Raw genomic sequence first — 12,519 nt, forward strand, 5'->3', positions numbered from 1 at the left:
ATCGCATCCAACGTAGCATATAATTATCCCATTTATTCAATCGCGTTTCACTCTGGTACACCCGGTATATTTATACAGCTGCCCTAACCCCAACTGGCATCTATCGATAAAAAGTGACAGCATCCAATAGATTTTACAGAGATCTGTAATTTTTTTATGATCCGAGCGATGCCCATTTTAAACTTAGGAATTTGAAAGGGTTGCTATAGAAAGATGGCTGTTAACCCCCGATACAATATTCTATGTTGCTTTTTATGGGGGGGAGATCGAAAAAATGACGTAGTAAGAACTGTCATTTGTCATATAAATTGACTTTTCAGTTAAGACATTTGACAGCCAGAGGAGGGTCCTTGGGGCTTTCAAATTCCTTAGGGTTTATAAGTATATGGATGTTACATACCATTTTCCCAAATTAATTATACATTTTAACATTTTTATTAGTTTATTCCTGTTTTCGTTGAATTTACGTAGGAAAAAAATAGTGAAATGTAAACGTCAAAACTGTCATTCTTGACTGAAAAAACTGCGCCTTTTTGGCCGTTAAGTTCCGACTTATAAAAACGACTCAGTTCTGTACCCAACTCCCTTGAAATATCTTTTTCAATTTTTTTCATTAAAAATTAATCTAAACTTACCCTGATTCTTGGGGGGTTGGCCCCGATGCCCTTTTCCCATATTACTGTCCTACAATAGACACCTGCAACAATAAACACGATCTATCGTAGTCTTACGTATAAACACAATGATGCTAAAGCAACAATTTAACAATTAAATCGGCTTATCTTATCGCGATAATATACGGTTTAACAAGCCTTAAACCGATAAAAGTTGAATAGTTATTAAGAGGGTTGCGGGTGAAAAATTATAATTTTTCTTTTCCCCCTTCCCTGTAATTAAATGATTCATGGACAGCATGGACATAAACATAAAGCACCGCCAAAGTCGAAAGATTAAAAATAACCATCATTGTTTGGATTATTGTTGGTTTATGATAATGCGGGAAAGTTATTTTCATATACAGGATGGACTTTTTTTTTGTTATTTAATCTTTGGATATAATAAAACGAAACGATGCCTTGAAATACCTTAAATTTTTGCGTTTAATTAGAAATTATATGATTCAATTCAGATTTATCTTATCTGCCAATAAAAGATTAAGATTTCTTTATATTTGTATTATTAATAACGCGTTAGATATTTGAACAATATTTAAACAAAAAATCATTATCATTTAAGGGGATTTTTTAATTGATTGCATTTATTAGATTATTAATAAAACAATTGAAGCGTTCGGACGAATAACGGTCTATGTTACAAATTATCAAAAATCGAGTTTTGGTTTGAATAACGGTCTATGGCGTGTATAGATTCCACTAAATATTATAGTTTGTTGATATACCAATAGATGAGGGATGAGGCGAGTGTAAAAATAATTTTTCGAGTCGGAACAACGGTCACCATCAACTTTGAGTACGGATAGCCGCTGTGGTCGTTGATACTTAACCCAATGATTCTGTTTTATGGTTCAGTGCGAATAGTTATCGTTTGTTTACATTATAGTGTGTAGTTTATTTAGATTAAGGAAAACGGAATAGAAAGATCCAATACTGTTCGGTTTTCACCTACTGATATTCATTCGTAGACTCAATAAATCAAAAAGAAATACCAGGCAGATACTTGGAAGGATGTGTCTAGAAAAAATCGCAGAGATGCGGGTCTCGAATACACGACAAGGAAGACAAAAACATTAGTTCCTGCTAAGACCGCTCCTACAAATGTAAGTTGAAATAAGAAAAAATTATATTAATTGGCCGACTTAAAAAAAAGTAAAAAATTTTTTTTTACAAATTAATTACTTACATGTTTAGTATAATATTATTGAAGTCGGTGCACAAGCAAATGTATCAAATCATTAAACTTGTAATAGGTTCCAGATTTCAAAACAGCTTTTTAAAATGGTACTTGCTTGTCACCGACTTCAATAATATACTTACTAGACCTGTAGGTAATTAATTTGTAAAAAATATATGCTACTTTTTAGTTCCTTTTTTTTAAAGTCGGTTAATTAAAAAAAAATCCATAAATCATATATCTTTTGATGTACGTCATCACTGATACCATGCGCATTATTATGGCATTTGCTGGTGACACTATTATTATGTGCAATAAAAGTTATATGATTTTTCCTCGAATTTTTCCTATATACAGTGAAAATTTTTACCTTAGTTCCATAGGAAAAACATGCAATGAAATAAAGTCATTGAGAAATATTCCAAAGGGTTTTTAGTGCATTACGAATAGTAGCCTACAATCAACAACCAAAAAATTCAAACTAATCAAAATTCAAATTCACACATTCAAAAACTACAATAATAAGTAAAGTCTATTAAATTTATTTTAAACGTGAAATATTTTTGATTTGTTTTGACATTTATCGAAAACTTTGTGTTTATCACCTGACAATGACATTACCTTATGAAAAATCATATTGTTTGTGTGCAGGTGTTATATTGTCGGTATTATAATATTATATTTTTCTATGGAACATTTTGAATGACTCAACTTTTTTTCATTACATGTTTTTTTCCATGGAACACAAGCAAAGATTCACACTGTATATGTATAGATTTACAATTTATGTTATTTTTTTAAGCAGCAAATGTGCTCACATTTCACCCTTGATATGAAAAAAGATCTCTTCAAGTTCTTCTATTCACATTCGTATGATGAGCAGTCGGCGTTTTTAACAAAATGTATCAGAATGGAGGAGCCAAAAAGAAGAAGAGCTGGAACAACAGACGCTACATCGTTAAAGTTGCGCACTTTTACGTACTTCATAAATAACAAGAAAGTATGCAAAACTACGTTACTCGACGTGTTCAAAATCACTCATAGACGAATCCAAACTTTACAAGATAAACTCAAACTCGGTGTTCATATTCCTTTAGATCAGAGAGGCAAGCATCATAATAGACCAAAGGCGATTCTACACGAGAGTAGGAACTTGGTTATGGAACATATTAACAAATTTCCAAGGCAAGAGTCACACTATTCTCGTGGTAAAACACAGAAATAATACTTGAGTCCTGATCTAAATTTGTCAAAAATGTATAGATGTTTTCAAACTGAATATCCTAATGTTCCTGTAAGTAAAACGTATTATGACACAACTTTTAAGCAAATGAATTTGCGTTTTGGTGCTCCTAGATCAGATACATATAAAATATGCGATGAATTCTATATACAACTAGCTTCTGCAAAATCAGAGGATGAAAGGAAGAAAATACAGCAGGAAAGTGACTTACATCAAAGTAGAGCCTCTATGGGATATCAAGAACTTAAAGCGGACATAGTTAAATCTAAAGTAAATAACTCATCCACTATCGTCCTTTGTGTTGATATGCAGCAGGTTCTATTTTGCCCGACATTATCCCACTCAGATATACAGGGTGTCCAAGATAAGAATCCTAAGTATGGGGATCTCGGTACCTGTTGGAGATACAGCTTCGGTTAAATTAGCAAAAAGTTGTGCACTTTGAAGCGTATTTCCATGCCGTTGAGAAACTTCAAAAATTTCCATGGTCTGCTGAGATATTTGGAAAAAACGGAAATTTGCCAAAATCGATTTTATTTTTTCCTGGCTTTATTTTAAAAGATATCAAAAAACTGTTGACACTTTTGATGTAGTACGTGATGGCGCTTTTAAATTTTATATCCGACGTTTCGTTTCCGAGAAACCACCATCAACTTTATTTTTTTATATGGCGCGAAACGAAAGTACACCCTGTATCTGATTTCATTTTTTATTACAAATTCAACGAGGTATCACATGTCACATTTTTTTTGTTAGTTAAAAGGAAAAATACAATTTTTCTTTTTTTTTAAACATATTATTAAGTAGACTTTGGAAACAAATGCTTTGACACTTTGACGTAAATACCTTTTACCCTGTCACATATTTTTTATTAAATATTAATTGCCGTTGTTGTTACCGTGATTGTCGAGGTGTTGTTTGTTGAGTAATTATTGTTATTATTATTTACTGTTGTCGTTATTATTGCTAAAATTGTGTTATTATCTTCAAATATGCCTGGTGGTCATTATAGTCATGAAGAGAAGTTTGACATGCTGTCGTGCTACATTTTGTGCTACAAAAATACTGTTAATACAGCAGCAATGTATCTTAATAAATTTCCAGATAGAAAGCAACCATGTAAATCCATTTTCTTAGAGTTGGCTCGAAATTTAAAAGAATATGGTTCGTTTAATATATATTCTGTTTTATCTCGAAAAAGGAATCTCTTGAAGAAACTCAAAATAATGTTTTACGAGCAGTTATTGAAAACCGCGAGATATCAACCAGGCAAATTGAAAAAAATGTAGGAGTGGCCAAATCTACAGCTCAGTTTATTTTACGTAAAAACAGATATCACCCCTACAAATTTAGAAGTTGCCAAGGACTTAAACCTGGAGATTTCGAACGACGTCGGCATTTTTGTGAGTGGTATACACGTGCCTGTGAAGAGGATTTTAATTTTCCATCAAAAATAATATGGTCCGACGAAAGTATGGTCACTAATAATGGTGTCTTTAACCGCCACAATAGTCATTACTGGGTCCAACAAAATCCGCGTGTTAAGAAAATATCTAGACATCAACAACGTTTTGGGTTAATATGTGGTGTGGAATTTTAGGAACCAAAATACTAGGTCCATTTATTTACCATTATTCATTAACAGCAGAACGATATCTCAATTTATTGCAAAATGATTTAGAAGACTGCTTAGATGATTTACCTCTGGCACAAGTCAATAGCTGTTGGTTTCAACAAGACGGGGCTCCTGCACATAATTCTGGGCAAGTTCGACAGTACCTTTCGCAGCGTTTTCCTGAAAAGTGGATTGGAACCTCCAGTGAAGTGTCTTGGCCAGCGCGATCCCCGGACTTAACCCCTTTGGACTTCTTCCTTTGGGGATTTATTAAAAACCGAGTCTATCAACATTCTTTTGGAACTGAGCAGGAGTTACGAGAATGTGTGACGGCCGCTTTTCAAAGTATTACGCCAGAGATATTGCGTGATGTTTTAACTGCTACTGTAAGAAGATCATACTTATGTCTAGAAAATAACGGAAACCTGTTTGAACACCTGTTTTAAATTAAATTTATAAAATGCGTTAATTTATTTGCTTTTTTCGTTATTTTTAAAGTGTATTCATTATTTGTTGCATATCGTTAGAAAAATCATAAAACATTTGTCTATTACTGGTTACATTTTTTTATTTATAAGTAGTACAATGTACAATGCAAATCAATGCTTCATTTAGCTTCATCACTCTCTAAATAGATATTAAGAAAAATGTGACAGACTCGGTAACAGGTATTTACATACGTCAAAGCATTTGTTGTACTAACAAAACTAACAAAAAAAATGTGACATGTGATACATCATTGAATTTGTAATAAAAAATGGAATCAGATACAGGGTGTACTTTCTTTTCGCGCCATATAAAAAAATAAAGTTGATGATGGTTTCTCGAAAACGAAACGTCGGATATAAAATTTAAAAGCGCCATCACGTACTACATCAAAAGTGTCAATGAGAAAGTGTCAATAGTTTTTTGATATCTTTTAAAATAAAGCCAGGAAAAAATAAAATCGTTTTTTCCAAATATCTCAGCAGGCCATGGAAACTTTTGACGTTTCTCAACGGCATGTAAATACGCTTCAAAGTGCACAACTTTTTCCTAATTTAACCGAAGCTCTATCTCCAACAGGTACCGAGATCCCCATGCTTAGGATCCTTATCTTGGACACCCTGTATTCTACCAAAGGCAACTTAGCTGCTATAACTTTGCTATACATAATATGGGAACTAGCAAAGTGGCAATGCACTTATGGTACGAGTGCATCGCAGGAAGAGGCTTTACAGAAATAGCATCTTGCATAATCAAGTATGTTACAATGAACTATAGCCACTTAATAGATGGAGAAGAACGCAAGTTAATTGTTTGGTCTGATCGTTGCGTAGGGCAAAATAATAACTGGAGGATATTAAACACCTACTGCTATCTTGCAAAATGTAGATACTTTACCGAGATTAACCAAAAGTTTCTCTCCTCGGGTCACAGTTTTCTGCCTTGTGATCGAGATTTTGCCATAATCGAGAAAGCAAAGAAAAGTGCAAAGGTACCCTCTGAGTGGAAATATATTATTGCTGACGCTAAAGTGAATGAACCTTTTGATATTATAGAAATGAGCCAAAATGATTTTAAAGACCTAACCTCTATTGAAGAACACCTACCAAAAAATAGAAGTTCCTCAAAATTACAAGTGACAAAGTACCTCTGGATGAAATATGACCTTGATGATCCCTAGACTGTTTACGGTGGAGCAAGTCATAGCGTCATAAGACCCTGGGAGTCATTTAAGATTTTTAAAGAAAATTGGGAAGCTATAACAAAGCCTGCAGATTTACAACCAGTGTACAATGTACCATTGCCCATTACGAAAAATAAAAAAAAAGATTTAATAAAAATGATTCCATATATGAATAGTCAATATGCAGACTTTTATAGAGCACTACCAGAGCACTGATTTCTGTTTGTTTTTCATTATTGAAATCTGTTCTTTTGTTTATTTCAAAAATACTTTAACTTACACAATTAAAACATGTAATAATTTTTGTTTATAAAATTTTTTTCAAAAAACGATTTGTACTTTTATTTTGTGGAATAACGGTCTATGTTACATTTTCACTCATAAAATTTCAAGAAATGCAATAAAATGTTAAAACTTGCCTTTTCTCGAAAATATCAAGTTGTAACATAGACCGTTATTCGTCCGAAAGCTTCAATTAATTATTATTGATTCGTATTTCCGGTCTTCGTACGTTTCTTCTAGCGCCACCTATTAGCTGCTGAAAAACAAAAGTTATTGTTTATTTATATCAGAAGATGTTGGATGTTGGTTGATCTTGTAAAATTTGATAACTATCGCCAGTAAAAAATGGAATGAAATTATAATATTCAACACGCGTGTTATCCAAGCGGGCTCGGCCTGTCACTTGTCAAATAAATGTCAACTTGTGTGATTAAAAAGAGAAAGTTATTACTTCCGATTAAATCGGATATTGTATTAAATACAGGAAAATTATTCTGTCAAGTAATATCGTGCTTAAAGTAAATATTTGATAACCAACTGAAGACATGAAGTCATGAACATCTACGTGAGATGCGCTTTGCATGTCACTTCTCAGATAAACGTCATGTGATTGAGAAACGTTGTTGCAATGTCAGAGCACTAAAAAGCTTCTACTCCTCGACGTTAAGGTGGCGCTAATCATACAAAACTCCTGTTAATTCAGAGGGCACAACAGTCAATTGTGTTATATTGAGTTTCCTATCTAAGTTGTATTAATTAATCTATGCTTCTCACTTGTCAAATATTAACATTGGATTTTAAAAAGACAGTGAATAATTCTGAAGAAAATATGTAGTCCGTCCTGTATATGAAAAAAAACCTTAAACTATTTATACCTTACTTGGTAGATAATAACATATTTAATAAACAAAAAAGGGTATCAACGACCTTACCTTGCTTATTTAAGCGATAATTTACGGGCCTATTTTAATCTCCCGATTTGCACCAACAAAGAACACAAAAGACATACTTCAGGAAAACGATTTGTCATCGTTGTGTGTACCGAAAAAACACAGAAATGCACGCGTACGACCTTGACGGGCGTCGTACTACCGCCGTAAACCGAAAAAAATGTCACAACACCTGATTGTTTGTTGTACATGTACTACTTTCACCTTGCTTCGACTACCTGAGATTTACGCACTGATCGGTGCAGGTTGCCATTGTTTATATTATGTACGAGTTAGAGGCACGGCGGTAGTTTACGTCTTAATTCAAGCAGAAATGTGGTTTCTGTTAAATTAGATAATTCGTTTCTGGCTCCTAATTGAGGGAATTAGTGTTAATTCGTCTTTATATACAGGGTAAGCCCCGTTGTATACTGTAACGCGAGGTCGCCATTTTGAAGGTTAATTGTGGTCAAGGGTGAAAAGGAGCATATTTTTCATGATGACCACTATAAGAATTTAAAATAGTAAAGTCATTGTTACGAGAAACTTTTCAGCATTTTTTACTTATGGGATTAAATAAATGGGACAAGCTGTATATTTAATTAAAAATCAAAAAGTTACGGTTTAATATCTCTAGCGAAGAGCTTTTTGAAATGATTAAAATTTGGTGGATGCACCGGAATAAGATTAGGCGAGTAGTATACGGGGGATCTTTCAGAAGGCTGGACATGACTTGATAACGGTTCGTATTAGGCCTACCGCACACTGGCAACTTTTTAATCTCGGCGATTAAATAGTTTAGTCACTAAAAATTATTGCAAATCTATTTACAACGCCCATAATGACTGAATAGTTGCTCCGCAACCTCAGTCGAAATGGATTTCCTAGAAACAGCGTGCGTTTGTGCTTTGATTTTAAAAAAACGTCGTCAAAAAGGAAAGCGAACATTTTGGGTCCATCCTCTGATAAGTAAAAGACTTCTAGATGGGCAATTTTATAAATTGTTCAGCACTTTGAGGGAACATCCAAATAATTTTTTAAATTATTTCCGTATGAGTATACGAAGCTTTGATGAGCTTCTGGTGTTGATAGGTCCTCATATTTCATACCAGAATACACAATTACGAATGGCTGTGCCGCCACAGGAAAGATTGGCCGTAACTCTAAGGTAAGAAAAAAACTCATTTTATCGAAAAATATTTATTACGAAGAAATATATTAGTATTATAAGCATTTAATGTAATTCAAGCAGAGACGACATTTCTGACTCATCATCAATTTGCTGTTGGGACGTATTTGCATAAACCTGTACCTGTCCTGCGGAAAAGTCTGAAATATTTTTTGCTGCTTTGTATAACATTGTTATAACCTTCTTGGTGGTAGGAATATGTTGGCAAGTGCAAAGAACTATTTCTATCATCTCCATAATGTGATCCTTCTGCACTAGTTGAAGGAATATTTACAGCAAGACTTTTGGCAGTATTTTGGTGGTGCAAAGCATTTGCTTCATGGGGAATTTGATTTTGGCCGCTTCCCGACATACGAACGCGTCTTATCACATTCAGGATTTCCGTTCGTGCAATAAATTTTTGGTCTTCATTAAATTTTTTTAATGAAGGGAGTAGAGAAAAAAAGAAAATATTTATCTTCGTCAATTTCATTCTCTGTATCCTTTTTTTCCCTCAAAATCTGAAGCAGAGATTCCTCATATGTTTTCTGATGAGTTTTCTTTTGGTAAATTTTCTTTCTAGAATGGTCAGTCTTGGCTGCTCAAAGTAAAGATATTTCCTTCTCTTTTTAGCCCCAGAACCAGAGGCAATATTCTTTTGAGCATCGTAGATGCAAGCTTTTTCCAGCAGATTTTTCCATCTTTTTTGTAACTCTTTTGTGACCTAAAAAAACATTATGTATATGATATGATGTATAAAACATGATGTATATTAGACAATTTTTTTTTTAGGTATTTAGCAACGGGAAATAGCTTTGCATCACTACATTATGAATATTTACTTGGAATTACAACGATACGAAAAATTGTAAAAGACACATGTGAGAAACTTTGGGAATGTTTGGTGCCACTCTATATGCCAAAACCGGATCATGATGACTGGATAAGAGTTTCCAATGAGTTTAATGAGAAAACATAATTTCCCAATTGCATCGGAGCAGTAGACGGGAAACATATTAAAATAAAAAGACCTGATAAATCTGGGTCCGAATTTTTTAACTATAGGCATTGCAGATTCCAATTATAATTTTATATATGTTGAAGTAGGATCTTATGGATCGACAAGTGATTCCAACATATTTAAACAATCGGCATTTTCGCATTTGCTTGACAAGAAGGAATTAAATATTCCGAATGAAAAAAATCTTCCTAATGATGAAAATGGAAAAGCTATGCCGTTTGTGCTCGTGGGAGATGAAGCTTTTGCTCTCTCAAAATTCGTTTTGAGGCCATATCCAAGCAGAAATTTAACTGTTAAACAACGAATCTTTAATTATAGACTTTCGAGGGCACGTAGAATGATAGAATGTACATTTGGAATTTTAGCCAACAAGTGGCGTATACTCCACAGGCCTCTAGATACCCAAGTTGAATTTAGCGACTCCATTACAAAAGCATGCTGTATTTTACACAATTATGTGAGAAAACTTGATGGACTAAATTTTGAAGACACCTTTTATGAATGTCCATTGGAAGATATTCCTGCTCTTGGACTAAGGAGCAACAATGAAGGGTATACAGTTAGAGATTATATTGCAAATTACTTTATTTCTCGTCAAGGGTCTGTTCCTTGGCAATATTGGCATAAATTTATGTTCTGGTCTTTTGTGAATATACAGGGTGTTTTTTAAGTTGAGGTTTTTCTTTTAACACTAAGTATATAGAACGCAAGAAAATAAGAACTTTTATAAGAATAAAATTTTGTCTTAAATTGTCTTGTTTCTGAGATACTGGGTCTTCACGTTTTACATTTTGCTAACTTAAACACACTGTATTTTGGAGGAAAGCAATTTCGATGATAAAAAATGTGATTATAAAAAACTTTATTTTTTATTTAAATGCAATGAATATTTTTATTATTTGGCAGAACAAAAATTTTTAATTTTTTAGGCCATTTTTATTTAACATGTTTTTTCATTCATAACCGAGAAATCGATTGTTAAAAAAAAAACTTTTATAATTTGTACTTTAAAAACGACATTTTGTAGGTCAAAATAAGAACAAAAGTTCCTATAAACAGATGACCTAAATTGCTTAGTCTCCTAGCAAAATGAAAAATTTTTACACCCTGTATCTCAGAATCAAGACCTTTTTGGACAAAATTTTATTCTTATAAAAGTTTTTATTTTCTTACATTCTATATAGTGTTAAAATGTAAACCCCAAATTTAAAAACACCCTGTATATGTTTGAATAATTCTGTAGGTATGTTGAATCTGTGACTTGATAAACATAAAATAATTTGGTAAAACTTACCTTTTTCATTCTTTTCCTTATCCCCAAGTTCATTCCAATTCTCAATGAATTTTTCACATAATTCAGTCCATAATTTTTTCTTTAGATTTTTATCTGAATATTCTTTTTGTTTCGTATTGTACAATGCTGGTCGTTTTTCGACTTCAGTAATAAACAATTCAACATCTATAGCAGCCATTTTTGTTGTAATTTGCCGGCTTATCGACAAATATTAACTACAAAGCAACTTTTTTCAAAGCAAATCACCAGTGAGCGCGATCCCGTTTAAAACAAGCTTGTTCTATTTTATCAGCACCTGTTTCGTCTCTCAAAGAATCCAACAGGTTGGAATTTTTTAGTTGCCGCAACTAAATAATCACCTGTGTGCGGCAGATCATAAATATTATTGTGTTCTATTTTTATGATTAATAAGTTGCCTATCTAAAGTTGCCAGTGTGCGGTAGGCCTTACCGTAATCATGGTTCGTATTACCGTAGATCGACTAAAGGACTTTTTCTTATATGAAGTGATAATAATAAAAGCGAACAACTTAAAATCTAAATTACATAATATATAATACAAATGTTTTGTAAAAGATACATTATAAACTCCATCTTGTACAGGATGTCCCAAATTCGAGGGTGACCATTGGAATCTCGGAAACCGTAAGAGTTACGGGGTGGGTTAAATAGAGGCAAAGTTGCGCAATGAGCTTGGAAACGACAATTCGATTATTTTTTAGTAAAAAAGAGCAGGCTGCAACTTAAATTTAGCAATTTATTTCAGTTCCCTAGCATTTATAGTTACTTCACAATTAATTTTCAAAGTTCGAATAAATACGCCATGTTTAATTTTTTCCTTGTACCAACGCGGCCGGGATGATACGTCACAGGCGCCCAAGTGGACGCGACGACCGACGCTAGCATGTCGACCGCGCTTGCATATTATTATGCAAAAAAAAATTCAAATTCAAATTCAAATTTAAATTCAAATTCAAATTCAAATTCAAATTCAAATTCAAATTCAAATTCAAATTCAAATTCAAATTCAAATTCAAATTCAAATTCAAATTCAAATTCAAATTCAAATTCAAATTCAAATTCAAATTCAAATTCAAATTCAAATTCAAATTCAAATTCAAATTCAAATTCAAATTCAAATTCAAATTCAAATTCAAATTCTTTAAACATTATATCCATTTAACTTGAGACATCGCAATATCTCGAAAACTAACCGAAGATGTATGTAGAAAATGTTTTATATGAAGTTTGAATGGTTTCCAGGGGGCCATAAATTGACATCATTGGTTTGACCTTGAGTGGACGCCCACAAGGTCAACTTCACTTTTTTGCATAGAAACCTCTATTTTTTTTAATAGTATCTGATTTAGCGTTAAAAAATAAGTAACTTTCATCTGACACTTTTTTACATGCGACCTCTCCTTTTCAAAATATTAATTCTTCATTCT

This window comes from Anthonomus grandis, chromosome 10, assembly GCF_022605725.1.
Source record: "Anthonomus grandis grandis chromosome 10, icAntGran1.3, whole genome shotgun sequence".
Taxonomy (NCBI): domain Eukaryota; kingdom Metazoa; phylum Arthropoda; class Insecta; order Coleoptera; family Curculionidae; genus Anthonomus; species Anthonomus grandis.